This window comes from Chaetodon trifascialis, chromosome 1 (assembly GCF_039877785.1).
Source record: "Chaetodon trifascialis isolate fChaTrf1 chromosome 1, fChaTrf1.hap1, whole genome shotgun sequence".
Taxonomy (NCBI): domain Eukaryota; kingdom Metazoa; phylum Chordata; class Actinopteri; order Chaetodontiformes; family Chaetodontidae; genus Chaetodon; species Chaetodon trifascialis.
The window spans coordinates 17198025-17220297 of record NC_092056.1 but is presented as its reverse complement, the minus strand read 5'-3'; the positions used below and the strand labels follow the sequence as shown (position 1 = coordinate 17220297).

The 22273-nt window shown below is 41.8% G+C and overlaps 1 protein-coding gene across 1 annotated transcript in view; it reads left to right on the top strand.

Moving 5' to 3' along the window:
- mafa (MAF bZIP transcription factor a) overlaps positions 1 to 17614 on the top strand; it is a 72976-nt gene extending 55362 nt beyond the window's left edge. The window contains exon 3 of the mRNA XM_070969261.1: positions 17397 to 17614. The gene's annotated coding sequence lies outside the window, so the exon portion shown is untranslated. The remainder of the gene's footprint in view (positions 1 to 17396) is intronic.
- Positions 17615 to 22273: the final 4659 nt, after the last annotated feature.

Sequence of the window (22273 nt, the reverse complement as noted above, 5' to 3'; positions counted from 1 at the left end):
CTTGGCAGAAAATCTCTGTGGTCCAGTGCTCCTTTGAACATCATATGGATCTAGTTCCTGGGCTGGAGACTAGTGGTATAGATGAGCTATAATCCATGTAGGTCTACCTCTACTTCCAACCTCCTTTCCAATATCTTTGCACCTTTGTTCCTCTACATTCAATAACACTCCAAAGGCAAGCAGATGCCTTTGAGGATTCCACCAAAGTTTGAGAGATTCTGAAGGCAAAACTGTCATGAATAATATGTGTGCTATTTTCCTCGACTCCTGGTTAAAGGAATGACTGCCATATCAGCCAGTCAGCTGTGGACTGCAGGGAGTGTGTAGGTGTGTGTGTGTGTGTGTGTGTGTGTGTGTGTGTGTGTGTGTGTGTGTGTGTGTACGCCATGGTAATGAATGAAGGTAAATGGCAGGGTATGAAGCACTTCCTATCGTAATTTCACACTTGTCAGCTCCTGTGAGGAAACTTCACCTTTACACAAGGATAGCAGGCCTGGCCACAGAAAACAGAGAGTCTTCATGTTGTGGGATAAATTCTCTATGCAAAGAATTTCCCTTGCAAATGTATATTTTTTCAATTCTATTAAAACATTGGAAAATTTACACGCAAATACTGCAGTCTGAATAACACGGTTTTACTGGCCAATCCTTAATCCTTACACAGCATGCACGGCGAGTATAAAAAATAAATTAAATAAAATATGATTCAAGTGTTACTTAAGTGTGTCCAAATCACCTGTAATTATTGTATGAGTGAGCATATGTATAAGAGTGTACGTGTGTGTAAGGCAGCTGTGTTGGGGGAGCAGTAATGAGGGCACTATATTACCTCGGTGTGAAGATGGGTGAAACAGTGAAGTTATCATATACGCGTACGCGTACACACACACACACACACACACACACACACACACACACACACACACACACACACACACACACACACACACACACACACACACACACACACGCACACACACACACACACACAATGAGTCGGGTGGTATCTAATTAAATTGTGAGGTATAAACAAATAAAATTAATCAAACGCACTTCTTAAATAGCGCCTTTAGCACTTTGATGAAATTCACTGTGGCCTGATGTGAACTATCTTTCATTAATAACCCTTGTGCATTCATGAGCCAGGTCCACACACGGGTTGTGGGATGAAAGGCTGCTATTATGCTTGCCAGGAGCATACATCTGATATTCTCCATCTTAATGTTACTCTTTCTTTATGAAGTTTTGCAGCAATTGGGATCAGATTTGCAGAAAAAGCAGAAAGACAGACAATAAGATTAACAGAACTTGTGCACAGTTACTGGTTTTGACTGTTAATTTATGTGAAAGAAACAACTTTTGAGTATAATTTACTGAGTAAAACAAAAATGTATGCATTGTTTAATGTATTGCTGTATTGTTTAATATACCCCACATAAACATTTATCCTTGGCATAAATTTTAGCTGCAGTCTGTTCAAAACCTAACTTCCTTAGATTCACAAACACATCGTGCTTACTCAAAGCTTTCCATCAAATGTAGCAGCAAATAGTTGCTTCTAAGGATGCGCACCACACATCTGAATATTTCTCTGTTAGTGCAGCACCAGCTCTATAGCTCCGTACGTACGCTTCCTGTCGAAGGAAACCAAGCTTCAGTAATTGTAGCATGAACAGAAAAATTATGGACTCACCTTCATCACTACCCTTGTGTTTATCTAAAATAAAAGTTTAATATGAAACATGGATTTTAAAAATGAATTTGATAAAATAGGCAAAATCACCAATTGAGCCATGTACACGTCAGGTTCTGTCGATCTAATATGTCATGAAAGTTAGCGAGCATGAAAGTGGCACCGGGAGTGTGTTTGTGTGTTCGTGAGTGCGAGAGAGACAGAGCAGGGAAAAGCAAGGGGTGAGTAGAGGGAGGATATGAGAGCCTTCTCAGGGGACCTTAAACAAACTGACTAAAGTGGTCCTGTTTTCTGATCAGGCACAGAGAGGAGAACACTTAGCACTGCTGGAGACACTCTAAACAGCCACTGAGGAATTAGCCTGTTACTGGGAAACTTCACAGCTCCTGCACTGGGCCGTGTCCTCGACTAAGTAATACAGAAAATAGAACAGGCAATAAACGGCACAAACAAATGCACGTATGCACACACCCATCTCACCCACCCTCACTCCCACGTACACAGGTGCATAAGGACACGCCGTATGTATGCCAGTAAGCACGCCGCTGACAATAGCCGAGCCCAGGCCAGCACAGATAAACACGTAAACACACACCCGACACAAGACGCCATATGCGCTACGATCTCTCTGAGGAAAAGCGGCAGATAATGAATGGGCCCCTATCACACATTCCAGAAAAGTGTCGCGAGTGACTTGAGACAAGGAAAAATATGTTTTCACTGAGGAAAAGCAATGACCTTATTCCTTCTCCGTGTTCAGATGCAGTATGCTTTTGCCTGCATCGCCAGGTTTGGCCAAACAAAGATGAGCTTAAATTTAGGCCCCATGATGTCAACACAAACACAGGATAGAAAGTTCATCTTTAATTAGGTGTCCCCCCTTTTCTAAAGTTCATTTCAATTAGTCCCACCTCGGCCCCACTTTCAGGTCTCAGTGATTTGTCAATGCCTCAACTTCTATGTAGCGCAGTGTGGTCACAATGCAGCATGTACAGTAAATGTGTGCGTGTGTGTGCGTGCATTTTGCATGCGTGTTACTGTTTATGTTTTGTGTGTGACCTCAACAAAAAAGGGACTCCTGTGCCCTTGACATTTCGTTCTTGTTCTCATGATGAATTGCAGGAGTTATTTACTAGTTCATAGGAGAGATTCACAGATCCCCGCTTTGTTCCCAAACACTCACAAAGAGTGCAGACACATCCATAAAAATAACTGCTCCCGAACTTTCACCGTCATTCCTGTGAAACAAGAAATGTTTTTCTCTGAGCTCATTTATTCCATTAAGTGGAGCGTTGTTAAATCTGCTCTAAATAACCTAAAACAGGTTAACAATCTAATACATAACAGTTATTCTAAACATTTTTTGCAATATCTGAACTTATAAAAACTTTATTTACCTATCAGTTTGTCAACTTTTTTTAAGGTGTATTAATTGTCTTTCATTCTACATGAGTTTCACTTTAAGACATATTTTGGTTGGTAATATAAAAAACATTAATTTTGTAAATATGGATGATACACAAAGATTGAGTTGGATGTTCACGTTCGTATGAAACGTTTAGATTAGCTAGTTACCTGGAGGAAGTCCTTTTCGGTTCATATATGTGTATGGTTCATTTAAAAGTTATTTTAAATCTTTCTCTTTTTTTCTGAGTATAAAATAATACTTCATAATGTGGTCATTTATTTAATTTATGTTCGCTACTAAATGTATTACCGGAAGAAGCATGTTTTGTAATTCAGCGGTGTCCTGTAATCCCATGTGGGACGGGCCAGATGTTCGGCCTGACGCAGAAACAAAAATAAACTCAAACTAAACTCTACGGCTGGTACGTCCTTGTTTTCTTGAAATAATTTAGATGAGTTGTCTGCTTTTGGAAAGAATTGTTGGCATGAAAGTAAAGGATATCAGCACTTGAGCCATTGTATGTTGTTTCCATAGCTTTTGCGTTACTGCTTTTACTCATGGCAAACTTCCATCACCTTGTGACTGACATTGAAGTTTTTCTGATTTGGATCAAATTTTAAGTTCGAACTGCAGGCAGCAAAACAAGAGCATTTTTAATTATTCTAACTGTCCATGTCCAATATCAAATATTTCAGAAGAGCAAGCATCAAGAAACCTGCAGACACATCATTCAGATGCACTGCACATCACTAGCTTACTGTCTATAGGTGCCGTTGGTTAGACGGCCTACGTAGGATCCTGAAGGTGTACTATGTCTCCTCTGCCCATTTCGTGACACCCTCACAAAAGCCGATCAATCAGCTGTAATGAAACCCATCAGGTCACCTTTGAAATTTATCATTTTTTTTTGTGTGTGTGTAAAATGAAACGCCCCATGATGGTATGGACGCTAAATTTAGATTACCTATATGCTAACATATCTCCACCCCTCCTCCCGTCTAAAAAGAGAGGAGGAAAAAAAAAGGTTTAGAAATTGCGCTGAGATGCCGAGTCCACGTGCTTGTGTGCTTGTGACAGGTAATATCAAAAGCCCGACCATTTGACTTTGTCTTCTTTTTTGTCCCTCGCCACAGTGAATCTACATTTTTCATTTCTTCCAGAGTTAATTCACAGACTCTAAAAGTTCTAAAGGCAAACATGATGTTGAATGTTGCTTTGTTGCTCATCAGCGAAAAAATATTGAGCAATCACCTGACTGCTTGACTTATCTCTTTCACCCCGCGCTGCGTTTCCCTCTGTGTGTTTCTGTCGCTCGCAGAGGTTTGAGGTGCTTAGCATCTCTTGTTTGCACACAATCCGTCTGTGATTATTGCCCGCTCCAGGCTTCATGCACAGCGATGCGTCTTTTCACAAAGCAGCTTCATTTGCATAGATTTTGCCAAGAACCTCTCAAATCTTAAGGAGTGCGCTTAAAGGCGAGTTAAAGATGAGCAATCATGACGACAGATCGCCTTGTTTGTGTTAAAGGCAGGCGGTATCAGTATCAGCAGAGTCGCGCAGAGTAAATTAGCTCTTCAAGTCGAAGGAGGCACACAAGAACTTTTATGAATTTGTTTGATGCGGATGGGAGGATTTTCCAACAGTTGGGCTTTTTTTTTTTTGAATCGTCAGGCCGAACTGCAATCAAGGTCCGACTACACGGTTCATTTTCTGCAGATGGCACACAAAAAGTCCTTATTCGAGCATTTGCAAAGACGCCTTTCTTATGTGTTTCTTGATTTGTTTATTTATTTCTGTATTTTGTTGTTGTCATTTTTTTTTCTGCTGAACACAGCTGCTTGGGCCCCACCATGCAGAAAGGCCCAATATGGCTCTGTCTGTAAATCGGAGTCCGGGGGCCACAAGACAGAAAACGGGGGAGAGCCACCCGGCGAAATTTAGCGCACGATGGCTCCCAGCGGGCATCATTTGGGGACCAGAGAGACTTTTTTTCCCTCCTTCTCTCTTTCCTTTTTCCTGCATGGTGAGCAGGTTGGAAGGCTCAACCCTAACATTGCTGCTGACACAACCACTCAGGGACGGCTGTAACAGCTCTCTTAGCATGGCACCTGTTATTGAGCCGTCAGAACAAGAGAGAGGGAGAGGGAGAGGGAGAGGGAGAGGGAGAGAGAGAGAGAGGGAGGAAGGGAGAACAAGGATGGGAGAAGGAGGCAGGAGTGAAAGCAGAGAAAGAGTGAAACTCAATTGTAATTTCAGGGCTGTCACAGTTCTGAGAGCCGGTAATTCGGCTGCCGTATCGGTGAGCGGACGTACTTGAATGCCTCTCCGTGCTGAGACTGATCTCTTCCCTCATTGTCCGGACTACCTAAATTTACACATTCATCACGAAACAGAATAAACACACTGATTATAATTAGATTCACATCAGGCTATTTTGTAAACAGAGAGCAGAGTGTGTGTCTACGTAGTGGTCGTCACACTCCTGCTCCTTCTGTTTCGCTGCTCTGTGTCTCTGGTTTAGCACATTCTCTTCCCACTGTGTCTGTTTTAATGCAGATGAAATTACTTGGACGATCCAGTTTGCCTTTCATGCAGCTCTTTTTTTTGTGTTCTTCCACTGAACATAACTGGCTTTTGGATTTTTTTAACGATTCATAATGCTTTCATCAAACTAATAATGATTACACAGACTCTATGTCTCAAGTCTCGCCAAGATAAATGACCTGCAGTATAATAAAAGAGGTGGTAATAATAGCACGTGCCGTTTTCTGTAATGTCTTTTTCTATTGTAATTCATTTTGTTTTGAGACAATACCAGGAAAGAGGATGGAGATATTTAACGGCTTTTTCTAATAGGTTAACATATCTGTTTGTGGTAGAGAGAAACACTAACAAATATGGAGGCACAAGAGAAACAAAGAAAAACACTTTGCTTTACTTCCCTTCTCAGCCAATCATCAGAAGCACACGGCAAGTAGCTGTCCAGTCAAGCAAAGCAGTGGCATTCCTCTGCAGAGCAATCAAAATGGATTAAACCAACCACGCTCCAGCTGCCTCCACGCAAATCAGATATGCCTGTGATGATGATAATCAATCCATAATAAAATAACAAAACATAAATCTGATAGTGTTGTTCCAACAATTTTAATAACATAGATTTAAATATTGCTATGTGCACTGGAGTGATTTATTGATGAAAAAGTGCTATCAAGCTTATATACACCCCGTTTCTGGTGGCCCGCCAATAATACCATTAACTGCATTGTTCAAACTCATTATGTGATGAGAAACACAATAATAATCGCACGACTACAAACGCACAATTTCTCCCATTGAGCTAATCACTTTCCGTAGCATTATTAGTCTCTCCTCCTCCCCTTCCCTCTCCCTCTCCCTCCCTCTCTCTCTCTCTCTCTCTCTTTCTCTCTCTCTCTCTCTCTCTCTCTCTCTCCTGCTCTCTTGCTCACTTCGCCATAAATCCTAAGAGAGGCTGGTGTATAAATCCCTAGTCCTGAATTAGTATTGTAATTTCTGGTATCCATGCATGCTTTGCCAGCGCAGACCTTGGAGTTATTAATCTGGGGGGACAGGTGCCATAGAAACAATATGCTGAGCGGTTGGCCTGGATACTGGGCCGACCCCACCCCATGCCAAACCCCCTCAGCGCATTCAATTAGAATTACAAGGTATGGACCAAAGCCCAGTTTTAGTGAACATAAAAAATCTGAAAGCTGAAGGGATTTTATCATTGTTTTATGTTCTATGTTTTATCACTGCAAGTTAAGCTTGAATTTAGTTTTTCAATAGATTTGCCTGCTTCATATAACATAAAAAAACCCCAAAACATATAAAACTATGGAGACTAACACGTAACATAAAACATGAGTTTCTAAAGAATGGCCATGTTGCCTATTATGACATCTCAAAGTGTCGGAGCTGAGCTGCTTTTGGAGTCCCATAATGTGTGATATCGTGTGGTTTACCACCTCTCTGATAGAAAAGCTGTTACGCAGCACATATGGCCCACTGACAAACATGACAGATGAAACACTTTGTTTGCTTTTGTTTAAGCACCGGCTCCTCTCCTAATACAAGCCTTTTAAGTGATCAAAAAGGCCTGGCAATATTTGATGTTGTCTGCGGAGTGGGGGGGGGGGGGCAGAGGAAGTGTCATCCAGTGATATACAGCTCCAGTCCTCTGTCACACAGCGCAGTGTCTGCTGGGAAATAATCTGACATCTTGTGCTCGACACATCCAGGCGATGAGTAGAGAAGGAGGGAGGAAAAAAAAAAAAGGAGGCGGGGGAGGGAGGGAGATGAGATAGAAGGCAGAGAGTGATGGGACAAAGAGGCGAGGGGGAAGAGAGAGGCCGAGGAAAGTGGGAGTGTGAGTGGGAGAGCGAGAGGAGAGAGAGGACACAATCAATTCAGCAGCCCCGTCTCCATCATGTCATCGCCTGTCAGCATAGATTTAAGAATAAAGCTTTTGAGAGACCTTCCAGAGCTACAGTCTGATCGATGCTCTGGAAACGTTGGCCCAGATGTCACTGACACGCATCACACAGCCGCTCAAAACACAACCGACCCCATCGTGAGAGGGTCACCGTGAACTACCAGATACCCCTGCCCCTAGTTTGTAGTGGGACATGACACACTTTTCAGAGGCCACAGATCTGCCTTATATGTCACCTTCCACATACAAGCTCGTCCAGACTATAACGTAACCAATGGGGACACAAAACTGGAGGTGCATATGGGCAAGACCATTAGAGAAAACAGAGAGGCAAACACGGAGATATGGCGACGGGGTGAATAAATCGAGTCATTAAGCGTGTGTTTGTGGGAGCCTGGCTCCCATATGACAGTGCGGGGCGGCAGGATGCTTCTGCTGCCGTTCCCCCGTAAACAGACAAACAGATTGGCTCGTTTGCCTCTCTCCTCTGGGCAGCTTTTGCCTCCTGCTTTCTGGGGAGCGTTTAGGACTTTCCTCCCCTGGGTCTCCGGAGAGACTCCTGCTCGTGCTGTATTTCAATTTATGGCACGGCTTCTTTTAATTAATCTACACTACTGTCAAGTGTAAAACTAATGCTGAAAGCAGATCTCAACCCGTTTAGCCTATAAGTAGCAGTGAATCAAAGTGTAACTGATTTAATTAAAACATTCGCTGATCAAAATGTTAAATAATTCAAAAATGCTTTAGTCAAAGGACTGTATGCATGTTTGCTGCTTCTTATCTAGTCTCCTTTCACTCCTTTCTCCCTCAAAGAAGCAAACTGTGCAGCTCGTTTTGTCGCCTGCAAAACAGACAAGTGAACCTACCTTGTGTCCCTGTGTGAAAAAAAAAAGTTGTCGCATGAGTCAGCAGCCAAACAGTTTCTCTCTCTGTCATAAAGTGTAAACCGTAGTACGTAATAGACATGACCTTTTCCTGTTTTGCTACATATATAATTTGCCAAGAGGCTGTATTACGGCAAGAGAAAAACTTCTATGGTGCTTATCTCTTTAATCTATTAAATTTATTTAGGCATTAATTGTGTCAAGCTTCATGGTCCACGTTTGCTTTGCTTGTCCATTTGTGACAGTGACCTAGTAAATAATAAGGAAATGTATAACGTGGTTTTTAACATAAGTAAAACTGTTTAAAACACATAATAGATGGCTTGCAGCTTTAAAAATCACTTTATTATTTATACTTTAAATATTTTAGTGATTTGGCTTTGCAATAACAATCCAGGACCAAAAGTGTTAAAAAGTGCTGCTACCAGCAGAGTGGAACATGTACTTCACTGGCCAGTGGAAAAAAGAAAACCACAGTGATTCCACCTCAGCAGCACAGAGGGGAAAATCTACCTCTGAGCTCAAAACCTTCTGAAAATCTGGAAAAAGAAGACTACAGAGTTTCATAGAAGACACTGAGATAAAATTGTCTATTTTTTTCCTGTCACCGTTTGCCTTCGTTACACACGAGGCCATTATTTTCACTCAACTGCCTTTACTTCCTTTTCTTCAACCCTCTCATTCACTCTTGTCTTTTGATTTCAGTGTGGAGGGCAATCGTTACATGAGTGATGGTACCCATCATTGTAGTGCATGTGTTGTAAAACTGTCAGCCGCTGACAGATTGACTGACACGCTCAAACCTTCGATCACCACCACAGAGAGGGCAGGGTTACGCCGAGAAAGATAGAGTCAAAGGCACGCACGGAGAGAAGAAACGAGGGGAAACAGGTGCATTCAGAAAGTCGTGCTTTATTTTGTTTTGTTCTGTGAGCACTGATCAAATCTGGCACTAAACCGAAACCATAAAACAAACATGGTTTGCTTTTAAAAGGAGTGCAAAAAAAAATATACTGATATACAGAGAAGGAGTGCTGCTGTGTAATTTCCAACAGCTGTTGATTCAAAGGGAAAAACTTTATTTGGTCCAGATGGTCTCAGTCAGTGGCAGAATGAGAGAGCTGACTTCATTGGCTCCAGCCATGTGTTTTTCCTCCTGATAGAAATTAAAATGGTCGTTCGTTTGTCACCGCTCACTACACAGCTTAAAATGTAGCAATGAAACGTTCCTTGGCGATAATGCACCATAATTACTCAAACGCCTGTTCTTTATCTGCAGCAGAGGGACGACAGAAGGAACATTTTCCTCAGATGAGATTTTAAAACCAGAGAGCTTGCTCCAGCCACAGCAAGACGAAATGCAGTCAAAAGCATTGTTCTTTTTTAGCAAGAGAGACGCAGCACTCTGTCATCTTCTTGCTCAACACCGTTGGAAATGAGGCCCCCCTTTTTTTTTTTTTTACAGAAGCGATAGAGGAGAGTTTGACTGTAGCTTCTGCTGGGTGAGCCTGAGTATCTCTTCCTCCAATCAGACGTAACATGCTGTAGTGGCGTGTTATAGCAAGCATCAGCGTGTGATAAATGTATTTATTTTAGCAGTCTGATGGGTATTGATCTCCTCAGCGGCTCCTCCACAGGCTAACATTATGGGACCATGGAAGGGAAGGGAGTGGGCGGCTCGCTAACATCAAACACATCTCACACCTCACAAATGAGTTGAAAAACACACCGTTGTGGAGGTGTGGAAAGGTTAACAGTGGCCTCCAACTGCCGGTTAAACATAAAATCAGTCATTTATCGGAAATAAAGGTACGAGTATCTCAGCAGTCACCGTTACGGAGATGAAAGACCAAAGCACGACAGAAGCTGAGTCACGGCAGCGTGAAACTGACACAGAGCAGAAAATATATCCACTCCACTGCACATCCACACGCACACATGAGTAGGCTGGAGAGGTACGGGCATGTAGAAATGAGGCGTAAACAGGACCTGTAGTTTGACTCAAACATCCACTACAGCATCCTCTTCACTGCAGCACCGCACCAATCGAGAGTGTTTGGCTGCGAGCGTCCTGAACTCGGCCACGGGCTGAGGCCAGCTGTAATGCTCTGTGAGACATATCACAGGCGCTCATTTTTCAGCTCAGTTTCAGTTTCTCTATTTTCCTTTTGATCTCCCTATCTCTGTTAACTCCTCTCAACCTTCCTGTGTTTAAACGTTGACAGATGATTCATTGAGCTTTTTTTGATGCCTGCTGAAAATGTCAGCGGCCGAGGTCGAGAGACAGTTGCATCTGTCTGAGTTCTTTTAAAGAGCTAGAGGACTTTATCAGCACAAAGCCTTCAAAAAGAAAAACTCCGTTCACTTTTTAGTCAAAGGGACCATTTCTGTATAACTCCAGAGAGTGTATTTAGACAAGACATTTACATTTCTTTATAAAAAAAATGAACTAATTTAATGAAAAATGGAGTGACATGTATCTAGTAAAGCAAACTAGAAAACAATGAGAAATGAATCTCCCACTTTGGCAGCATTCAGAATTAAACACAATAAAACAATGACAAAATACAGACATACTCAATTTTATATCCTTTAGATATAACTAAAGTGATTTAACAGCGTATTCATTTCCACAATCATGCTGAATATTTTTTAAAGGAACTAAAAGAAAGAGGAGAAAAGCGATGAAAGCATTTATATCTGACACAGGTTTTTTTTTGTTTGAAGTGTGCATACGTGTGAAATTCAATTAAACAAGCTTTTGTAGTGCTACATAAAAAAAAAAAAATCTCAGCAGAGAACGATGAAATGGCAGCTCAGTTTTTACTCAAATGAAAAGATTAAAACACAACCAAAAGGGGACAAAGAGAGGAAAACATTAGTCACATTCGAGCTCCTCAACAATTGCTGAAAGACATTCACTTCACTGTGCGTTCAGAGACTGCTAAACGGCAGCAGATTGTGAAACACTAAATGAGTGCGGTGCCGCTCTCATTGTGGCTTGGTCTATAAACACAGGATCTGATTGGGTAATCGGTGTCTCCACTATGGTCTCTTAAACAGTAAATTTACCCCCTTGAAATGGAGAGAGCCCTCCGGAATAACTCAAAATATCCACAGAGATAAGATACTCCTTGACTCACCACCACTAAAAGGGAATTTCCACTGCAGTTGAATAATCCATCATGTTAACTAATAATTACCTGTCACCATTAGTGATCATTTTGGGTCATGTGTGCATGAGTGTGGATGGTCTGATTAGAGCTTCTGCCACAGTGTGCCTCACTCTGAGCTGCAAAGAGGGATGGTGACCTTAAAGAGTGATGATGAACACAGTCACTCAGGCAAGCCACAGTACACGAGTCTCAAGTCACACATGACTCCATAATCAGGAAACTTTGCACCTCTCAGTCAGTGAGGACGTTAGTAACACCACATTCAGTATGTGGATTTATGCATACACTGAACGACAGTGATGATCAAGAGAGGGAATAAACAAAAGCTGTGGATAAACAGGAAGATAAGCAGCGTGTGACACTTTTGTTAGTAAACCACTGTTCTAATCTAAAATGGAAAAAAACAAAACAAAACATACTGTATGTCCCTGTGGACTAATATGGACTGTCTATTTGGCATCGGATGTTCAACACAAACAGCCTTTTATTTAGTGGAAGGTCATTTGGAATCATTTACTCGACTGACCCCGCTGAAGAGCAGAGTTTTGTTCACTTTGCAGAAAAATGGAGTTCATACGTGACGATTTGGATTTTTCTTTTTTTTTTTGTTACTTTCTCTCTCTGTTTTCATTCTTGCATTCTCACTCTTCGCTTTGACTTGTCTGCTGGTGTCGGTCACAGTCACTGTATAACAGAACAAAAGTGTCTGTAATTTCTGTATGATAATTCATGCTTTTAAATCTGCAAAAAATATTATCAAAAACAAACATTTGCACTATTTTTTCTTACTTTGCACATGCCGATGCTTGTGTGTATTATGTGTGTGTAATATGTGTGTGTGAGCACAGTTAACTCAGGCAGAGTTAGTCAGACGAATAGGATGGAGAGAGGCTATCGGCAGATGAACCACAAGCATTTGCATCTGAGGAAGTGTGTCAGCCATACGGGACAGTCCCCAGACTGAGAGCCTTAGTGCTTTTATGCCCTATTTTACGCACGCACGCACGCACACACACACACACACACACACACACACACACACACACACACACACACACACACACACACACAAAAAACGTAAGGACAGAGGACATGAAGTGGTTAAAAAGTCGTTTAATTGTGTAAATGGAGAAAATGTAACATCCGCAGCGACATGTTTCTCTGTGTAATTTTTATTTTTCCATTATGTTACTCGATGTTGTGTTATCTGTTTTCCAGTAATGTTGCATTAGATTTCCAATACGCGTGGTGTGTTTTTCCATCTTTCACAGATCAAGACTTCATGGCCTTTTTAGATGAAAACTTATCAATACAAGATGAAGCATCAGCAAAAAAGCAGTGACACATTGCCAACATGCTCTTGTTCCCGGTGCCAGCATCAATAATTCAGCCACTAGCTCATAACTTTATTTTCAATGCATAATTGAGGCCAACCAATGTTTTCTTCAGCCAGTTATACGTCAAGCAATTCTTAAACAACGGGAGGAGCTGTCCATTAAGCTTTTAACATCTTTGCTTTTTCATACTCCAGCAGATGCAGGAAAATATGGACAGCGGGGCCTGTCTTGTGATCAGGTGGGGGGTGTTTTTGGACGTTTTCGCTCTGCAGTCATAGCTGCTGTGAGCATGAAAGTCTTAAAATGCTAACTGTGGGAGAGCTGTGGTGAGTAAATGAACTAGTGTAGACTCCACATTTAAAAAGTGTGGTTTGGAAAGGAGGGGGGTCTCAGGGTGAGGTGAGGTTTCTGTACCTGCATTCGTGAATGTGTTTATGTGTGTGTGTTTGTCTGTGATGCGTGTCTGTGTGTGCCAAGTGAGTTACAGTCTGTATTACTGATTTTTATGAAAGTAATTTTGTAGATATCTAAGTTGCCTGTACGTATAAATCTTAGCACAGCAGAATGCTACTTAAAAAGGACCCTCCTTCATCCAGTGACTCATTATATGACCTGATTACATTGCTCATTTTGTTTTGTACTACTGCTTAATAAATATTGATTTACTATGTTAATTACATGTTAATCTCAAAACGCATAGGTGCTGGGGTTATGACTCTCTCAAGTCATACTGCAAATTTCCTGTTTGCAAATATTTATTGAAGACGGCATCCGGAGAGGGCTATAAAATTGAATGGCAATCATTGAACAGAGACTATTTGTCTACAATATCTGCACAAGTGTCAATATCAGCAACACAGGTTGACCCTGCAACTAATCAATTGCTCATACTCTTTTTTTTTTTTTTTCAGAAGTCATAAATATCAGGGCGCGCACACACACACACACACACACACACACACACACACACACTTCTTAATAAAAGAAATGGATCCATTTCAGTCATATTGTACGTCAATTTCACTGTTGCCTGAAAAAAAAAAAAAAAAAATCTTTTTATTATTTTTGAACGATTAGACAACCACGTTTAAGACCTGATACAGCAGCTACATGAATCTCATGCTTCTAGCTGTAACTGGTGGTTTAAGAACAGGAGTCTCTGACTAAACTGTTCTCCAGAAGGTTTGAGGCCAAAGTTTATGTGAAAATGTCATAAGCTGCGATCTCAGGTTGAGGTGAGCACTCTGACTTTTAATTGACACAATGTTGATAAAACATATCCAAATTTATGATGATCAAATTAATTTAGATAACCATTATCTATCTTCTATAGCTCTTGTGAACTGCTTGCTATCGCCAAACTAAATTATTTTCCAAACTGATTGCTTTGTGAAGCATAACCTACCAATACGCTGGAGGGAACAGTTCAGAATTTGCAGGAAATCGAGCCCATGAATGTTAAAATGGGGGCAAATAATGGAGCACATCACTGGAGCTATTTTCTTCTTTCTACAAATTGCTTTATCTCCCACTGGGATTAAAATATGTCATCATAGCTAATTTGACAGCAGTGTATTAATAAAGCACTTGCAGTTGAATCTGGTTATAAGCCAGAATAGGTGACTGTAAAAAGTTTTGTTTTTTTTTTGTTCTGCACACATGGGACTTCACATGTAAACTGCAAAAGATTGTTCCACAGTGAACCCTCTAAAGTACGGATAAGTAATGCACCCGAGAAAGCCAAAATAGTTCGTAGTGATCTCTTCATGGCAGTTTTACAGGTTTGTCATCATTTTCACCCTTTGCCCCATATTTCAATTCACACTATGACACTCAAACACAAATTCTCAGTATAAAAATGACAAATATGTTAAAAAATTGTTCAGTTCTTGAATGTAAAATTGAAACCGGTAGTAATATTTCAACCGATACAAAGCATTCTGAATACTTGTATTGTGTCTGTGGAAGCATAATATACAGTATACTTTACTGAAATCTAATTCTGTTGTCTTTGCTTAGAACGGAAACCTGCAGACTCTTAGACCATCATTGCACACTATAAGGTTATATTACGACAATGAAGCTTTAGAGTTTAGTATGCATCACTCCCTCTCCTCTCGATCAGTCTTGCTCCGTCCCTTTCTATCGCTCTTGCCGTTTCACTCTCAATCCAAACCCCTCTTTCACAAAGATATATTGAGACTGAGAATGCATTAAGATGATTGGGAAGCTAAATTAAAAGGGAAATATTGCCCCTTTTTTTGCAGGGAAAGGCTGTAAATGAGGAATGGTAAACAATGTAACTTTACATTACATATTGTGTAAAATTATTACTTTAGAGTGTGCTGGAGTGTGTTTGGGAGTAATCTGTGCAGCATGTGGTGTTTGCATGGTTTGTTCCTGACATCAAGGTTGCTGGTTTAATTGAGCCTGTACTGGACCCAGGGCTGAGAGAGCAGGCAGAGGAGCATTGATAAACTATGAAATGGTTCCAATATGGCCAATCGATGAGGCTCTGTGAGCAGCTCCCTTGGGGCTTTGATTTTCCTCTCAAACAACAATCCAGGATCTCTGCTCTTCAAAGGCAAACTCCATCCATGCTGTTACTGTTGTTGTTGCTTCCCCCATGTTTGAGTGATGTCACTGAGGTCGATTTTATCCATGTCCATAAAGGCTCTCCCACACTTGAATCACCCGGGAGACAGCTTCTGTTGGTCTGTGCAATGGTAACAACAACCAATAAAGGTCAATCTCCCATGGTAATGGCCAATTGGGTTTGTTCCCATTATTGGCCCTCTGAGCAGTGGTCAACAGATGGAGAGCTGGCATCACTGACACAAGTTAGATTCCAGCCTTAAGGAGGCTCGGCGTTGTCTCCAAGTGCTGTCGTGCAATCGTGTTTCTCCCTCGGCCCGTGTTGGCCTGTACATCACTCCACCACGCGCAGCCCCGGCATAAAGGAGACCTGTCGCAGTAGCGTCACAGGAGCGCTGCCAGTGAGGGCTAACCGTCTAACCATTTCAGCTAATTGCCTCATTAATGATTCACCGGTGTTAGGCTGCTCTAGCACTTCGCTGTGGGGAGCAAATTGTTCTGATTGGTTTGCCTCTGTCAATTATTGATGAGGCAGTGAGCTGAAGTGCTAACACCTGGCTTTGGAGGTCCAAATGGCCCTGCATTCCCATCACATACTCTGTTATCACACACCCCGGGACCACATTCAGTCTTGAAGACTGGAGTCTTGACTGTTGCTGTTCTCTGAGAGTGGATGTAGCACACCCCGGGGCAATGGATGTGATCTCAGTTGTGAGGATATTAGCTCATAGAACATGGCTCACTGCTGCGTAAAAAGGTGGACAAAACAGAGACATATAGCTTGCAGTGATTTGTGCTGTAAGTGGTGGAAAGCACACAGAGAGAGGGGCCAAATAACAGTAATACTGGGAATAAGTGTTCATGATACTGTAAATAACGGACGGAATGAATCATAGTTGACTGAATCACTTATCAGCACACTGCACAAACTGTCTCCAGCTCTATCCATGTGTTTGGGAATACTAAAATCATGTTAGGTGAATATTAGAATTCAACAATTTATAGCTAATAAATAATACCATCTTCAGACAAATTAGGTGTATACAATTAAAATATCTTCAGATTTTTACAGGCATGAGTGGAGCTGTAACAGTATGTGATACCATGTCAATACTTGCTTTGTTTATGGTGATTTATAATGGGTGCAGGCTAGGCCCCTTTACAGTAGGGTCATGTAATTGGATCTCCAGTAGATAGTAGCTGAATTCCGCTATGGTTTCTGTGTCTAATGGCCCACTCACAATGAGCTCCTTCTGGCTACATGAATCATGCTTACACAGTGCACAGGCCGCTGAGAGGTCTCACCAAACTTTGTGTATTCTAAGAAACAAAAAACAGAATAAAGAAGCTTATTTTTATGTGTGTGTGTTTGACGTTTTTTAACATGAAGAGAATAAATAACGTAAAGGGAAGTAGACACAGAGTGGACTCATGCTCACTAAATTTGCTCATCTCTCCGTGGCCTTAATTGAAGCTGATTAAAGAGTCACCCCCCATGCTGACGCCACTGTCACTCTGAATCTCAGCCAAGTGGGCTTGCCATGTACACTCACAGGGTGGTCACTCTGCCTTTGTTTTTACACTGGCACCAGTGACAGCAGAGCCCACCCAACCCCCCCAAATACAGTGACTGTGATTCACCGCGTGTCACCATAAACCCTGGACGGGAAGGGGGGTCCTGTGGAGTTCACTCACTGCCTCACGGTGCACTTTGTATGTGTGTGCGTTCATGGAAGCGCTACACTAAAGTATGTGAGAGCACTGTGGTCTGATTCACACTTAAAACTTCTTTTTCTTGTTCCTTGTCCCCCTCCTCTCTCCCCAACCCATCCTTCTCTTTCTGTTCACAGATAACCTAACGACTGAGCAGTGATGACATCAGAGCAGCTGACCAATCGCACGGAGACATCTGCAAAGCACAACATTCAAAAATGACTTCACTGAAGAACAGAAGACAAGACCTGCTGAAATCCCACAAAATCCCTACAGTGAAATTCTTAAAGGCCTCTCACTTCTCCTGTCTTCCTCCCTGATATTTTACCTCCAGCTTTTTTTCTATGAAACACTGAAAAAAGAAGAAAAAAAAACACAACAACAGACTCATACTCATGAGATGGTTGACAACACCAGATAAATACACTGGAAGGACTTTTTTCTCTTTGGTGGGAAGATCACTGATGCATGCTTCTGTAAATAGATCATAATAAAACCCTATTGTTATTCCTAATATAGGAAACGTACCAAGTCGCTCTCACCAACTTCATAAACCCTCACGACTGTGGATAGAGCACTCAACATTTCAACAGGTTCAACATTTTCCATATGAAGTCAGTATTCTTCTTACATCCACACACACCATGTAATTATCATTTCCAACATCATTTCTCTACTCTTTGGAGATATTTGAACTGTAAAAATTGTACTTCCTATTCTTCTTATTCTATTTACATAACAGCCTAGTCTTCCTCTCCAATATCCATATTAGTACATGTAAATAGAGTTGAATGAAGACAACAGCATGGAACAGACTATAGTGTATATTTACCACTCCCCTAGTAGATGGCAAATCTCAACGTGGACATTTCAAACAAGCTTTTTAAAAGTTTAAAATACCTGTTTTCTGGTAGTTAAAGACATAGTGCCAGCTATCTGGACACTTTTCCTATGTATTTGAATAGATGCATAAAGACATTAGCTATAGATAATGTTATTATTTGACTACCTTACAAGGACTAGAAGGCAGCAATTTCTTTGGTATCATCAATAAGTTCCACCAAGAAACAAATAGTCAAACTGAAGAAGGAAAAGCAAGCAATTCACCCAAGCCATGAGTCTACCTTGGCACCTCTAAATCTTATTTTCAACATTTGATCATTTATTTTATATGATTTTTTTCCGCAATCTTCTCTCAATATCTACCTATCCATTATTTCCCATGGCAATAATTGCCCTCTCCCTCCCATGAGTGGGTTGTAACTGCTGCAGCAAAGCTGCTGTCAGCCTGAGAGGGCCACTTTTATCTTTGCATGGTTTGGAACAGTGCTCCGATCCTGAGCCTTCACACCGGGGACAAGAACACCTCAGTGATTGCAATGTAAACATGAGGACTCTGACCTCCGTCTTCTGTGGACTATGAAGATAACCAAATGGACCGACAGATAACACGCCAAGCCAATGAAGAGACAACCTCAAAGGTTACCCCATCACTGGTGAAGACTGAAAAACCTCTGCATGGACAACAGGGAAAATACTTGATTAAAAATCACCTCATCTCCACCATCGTGCATCCTCTACCTCTTAGTGTATGCTGTGCACCCAGAAAATCCTGACTTATCAGTGACCCCTCCACTGTCCCCACAGTCCACTTCTCCGCTGCATGTCCCTAGAGCCTCACGAGGAGAGTGTCGCTCAGTGTTGAATGCTACTGACGGACACACACGGCAGTTGGGCGAGCAAAAAAACACTTGTTCACTTTGACACAAACACACTCACACATATGAGCGCATGCATACAGATGCACAATCATACACAGCGCCACTCAGATATGTTGCTGTATATATGTACAGTATATCCACTCTGTATAGTCTCAGATGCTGTACTTTGCATGATGACTTGTAGATGGAACGTGACCATTATTCATAGAAGAGGTTGTGCAGGTGGTCACTGGATTGACTCTCTAAACAAACGCAAGCTCTTTGTCACCTTTACATCTACTTATTTTGATTTGAGAAAATGCATAGTAACATGACAGAAATAGTTTTACCATTCCTGTTCCTATTGTGAAAGGCCCTCTTTGGCCAAACAGCAGCACTGATAGGTTTTAAACTCTTTGACGGGACACATAACCTTGCCTTTGATGTCAGACAGAACCTGGCCACAGTGAGCGTGGGTGGGAGAAGAGAGGAGGGAAGGCAAACTGGGGCGCTCCAATTAAGTGGAGGCACACAAAGTGGCATGGGGCATCCTGCCAGCAACTGTCTATTCATCCTATGTCAAAGGGATTTGCACATCTCAATGAGCATACGCACTGCCAGTTAAGTCCAAGAGCAGAGCAGAGGGGAACAGAGAAAGGAAGCGAGGCTCGGAAGAAAGGATGAGAGCGAAAAAGACTATCCCGACCAAAATTTAAGGTTGTACTGAGCTTATGTTCAAGTATCCTCCAGGTCTGTCCACCTATAGAATATTCTTTTCTGACTGGCAGCCACCTTGGAGAGTTCAATAACCCCCTGACCTCAGACTGTTACAGTGTCATGCAGCTCTCTGGGCTGTCATGACCTCACGTCCTGTCTGAGGTTAACTTTGTGTTAATGAGCATGGCCCTCAGCTCGACCAGATGTTCAGCCTTGTGGTTAAGTACTTGTTACCCTTCTATCGCAATGATTCTTCAGTGCCTGCTGACCACAGCTGTATTCTTTATGGACACGGCACCGGTAACAATTCTGATATGAAGATCATGTTTAGCTGTGAGATTGGATCACTTTTTCTCTGAAAATTATCTTTCTTATCAAACTCCTGTCAGGGCATCCTATGTCCTATACCAAGAGAAAAAGCCATCTTAGCAGAATACAGGTACTTGTCGGTTACTTAAATTGCATGCTCCTCGTGCAGCCAATTTATATGAAGAAATCATCTTAATTCAAGTGCTGTCAGAGCACATTGAATCACATGAGGGTATTTACAGTCAACATGTAAACAAACTTGAAATCAGGACTTATGACTTAGCAGTGATTAGTTAAAGAAGATTTGAAATACTGAAAGGATGAAGATGTCACTCATACATGAGACGTTATATGTGGTAAGAAACAAGACATTGAGCAAGTGCTGATCTTCTCTGAGCCTCAAGCCTTTCCACTTTCTTAGAAGTCAAACAAAGCCCCATTTCTGCGCAGCTGCAGGCGCTGTGTGACGGGTTGATTTGTTGTTTTCTGTGCGTCCGAATGCAAGTACCGTGGTGTTCAGCCCTGACAGTCAGGCGACATGCTCGCTTTTATCTGACAGTGACCCTGACCAGGGTCAGTACATACATAAACATGCTTGGATGCACATGTTCATATACAGAATGTGTGAAAGTGCACACAAACACATCGAGGCACATCCTTGCTCTCTCTCTCTCTCTCTCTCTCTCTCTCTCTCTCTCTCTCTCTCATACACACACACTCACACTCACTCACACACACACACCATGCTAATCTAAACGGCAAGGCTGTATGTAAACAGATCGTCAACATAATGGGATTGTTCAGTGTGCAAACAATAAGCTGTTAGCGTAATCACAGGTCAAAGATATATTACCCAGAGGGCCTCGCTGTAGGTATATTAACATGATGGATATGTGGGAGAGAGGAGGGGGCAGGGATACGAAGGATATAGACCGATCCTGATTCAAATTTACCCCCTATTGGGCCCGTCCGCTGCCTTTCTCCCCTCTACCTCCCTCGTATGGGCCCCACTTAATCAGCCAACCTCATTCTCTTCTTGGTCCGCTCCCCCCCACCCCTTTCTCAGGCACAAGGCTCCTACCTTTCTTTACCATTACGGACCATACCCTGCCTTTTCCTATTTTCATTCTCTCCATCCCTCTCCCATTTCCCTCTTGTTCTGGTTAGATAAAATCTCTTTCAGCGAAGCGGTCCATCCATCTCTATGGTCAGTGTGAGAGCAGGATAAAGCAACTCCACAATCTTGTTTTTGGATTAAGCAAAGGGGGGTCCAGAGTCATATTGGGCCAATGAGATGCTTCACCCATGTCTGATGCACAAACAAGACCACAGGAAGAGCGAGAAGGAGACAGGAAAACAGCATTTTGTGGCATCAAGTTAGAGTTATTTATAGAAATCTTTAATTCTTATGAGCAACAGGAGCTGTATTACTTCCACTGAACCATGTTGAACATACCATACTCAAGTGTCTGAGTAGCAGCAGCGTGTCAGTCAGATAAATCCTGTGTATCTTACTCCACTGCACGTACAGCTTATTAACTTATCTCCGCTTTATTTGATTACCATCTAGCCATTCTCTCAACTGGTTAATAAGTCTATGTCCTCCTAACTAAACACTCCATTAGTGTCATCACTGGCTAGCTTCTGTGTGTACTGCCTTCGTCTGTGGAACCACTGAAGCAGATACACAGAGGCCCAAGTGACAGAGTAAACAGAGACAGAACAGCGGGGAGAAAAACAACCTGTAAGACACACAAAGGTACAACAGTGGCCAGTCTGACGATGACATAACAGTCAAGACCCTCTGTCTCGAGAAGCTTTGATGGCTAAAGATGTGGTTTAAGGTTTCATATGGACAAGCCCACATAAACTACTGTGCAGTCTTACATAGACTACTGGTTAATAATATACTCATTATATTTGGACCAGGATTAATACTATGATTTCAATATGACCACGAAGAATGTAGCTTTCACTAGCTAAAATGCTGTTAAGGTGTAACATTTAGGCTTGTCAGAAAGCCACAATAAATTCCCTTCTCGCTGCATTATAGATTTACAAAGTGGAAGGAGCGGTTCGGGCAAAAGCTTGAATAGACGTAAGACTCTCCGGGTTGAATCATCAGTACTAAAGATTAACAACTGTTTCTTTGATAAAAAAATTAAAGGCAGAAGAATGCATACATAAAAGCCTTGAGGGCAAGAGACATCCAATCAGAGAGCTTAAAATTTGGTCATGTTTGCTGCTAAGAGAGCAGAAGCTAAAATTTCCAACGTTAAGAAAACTGG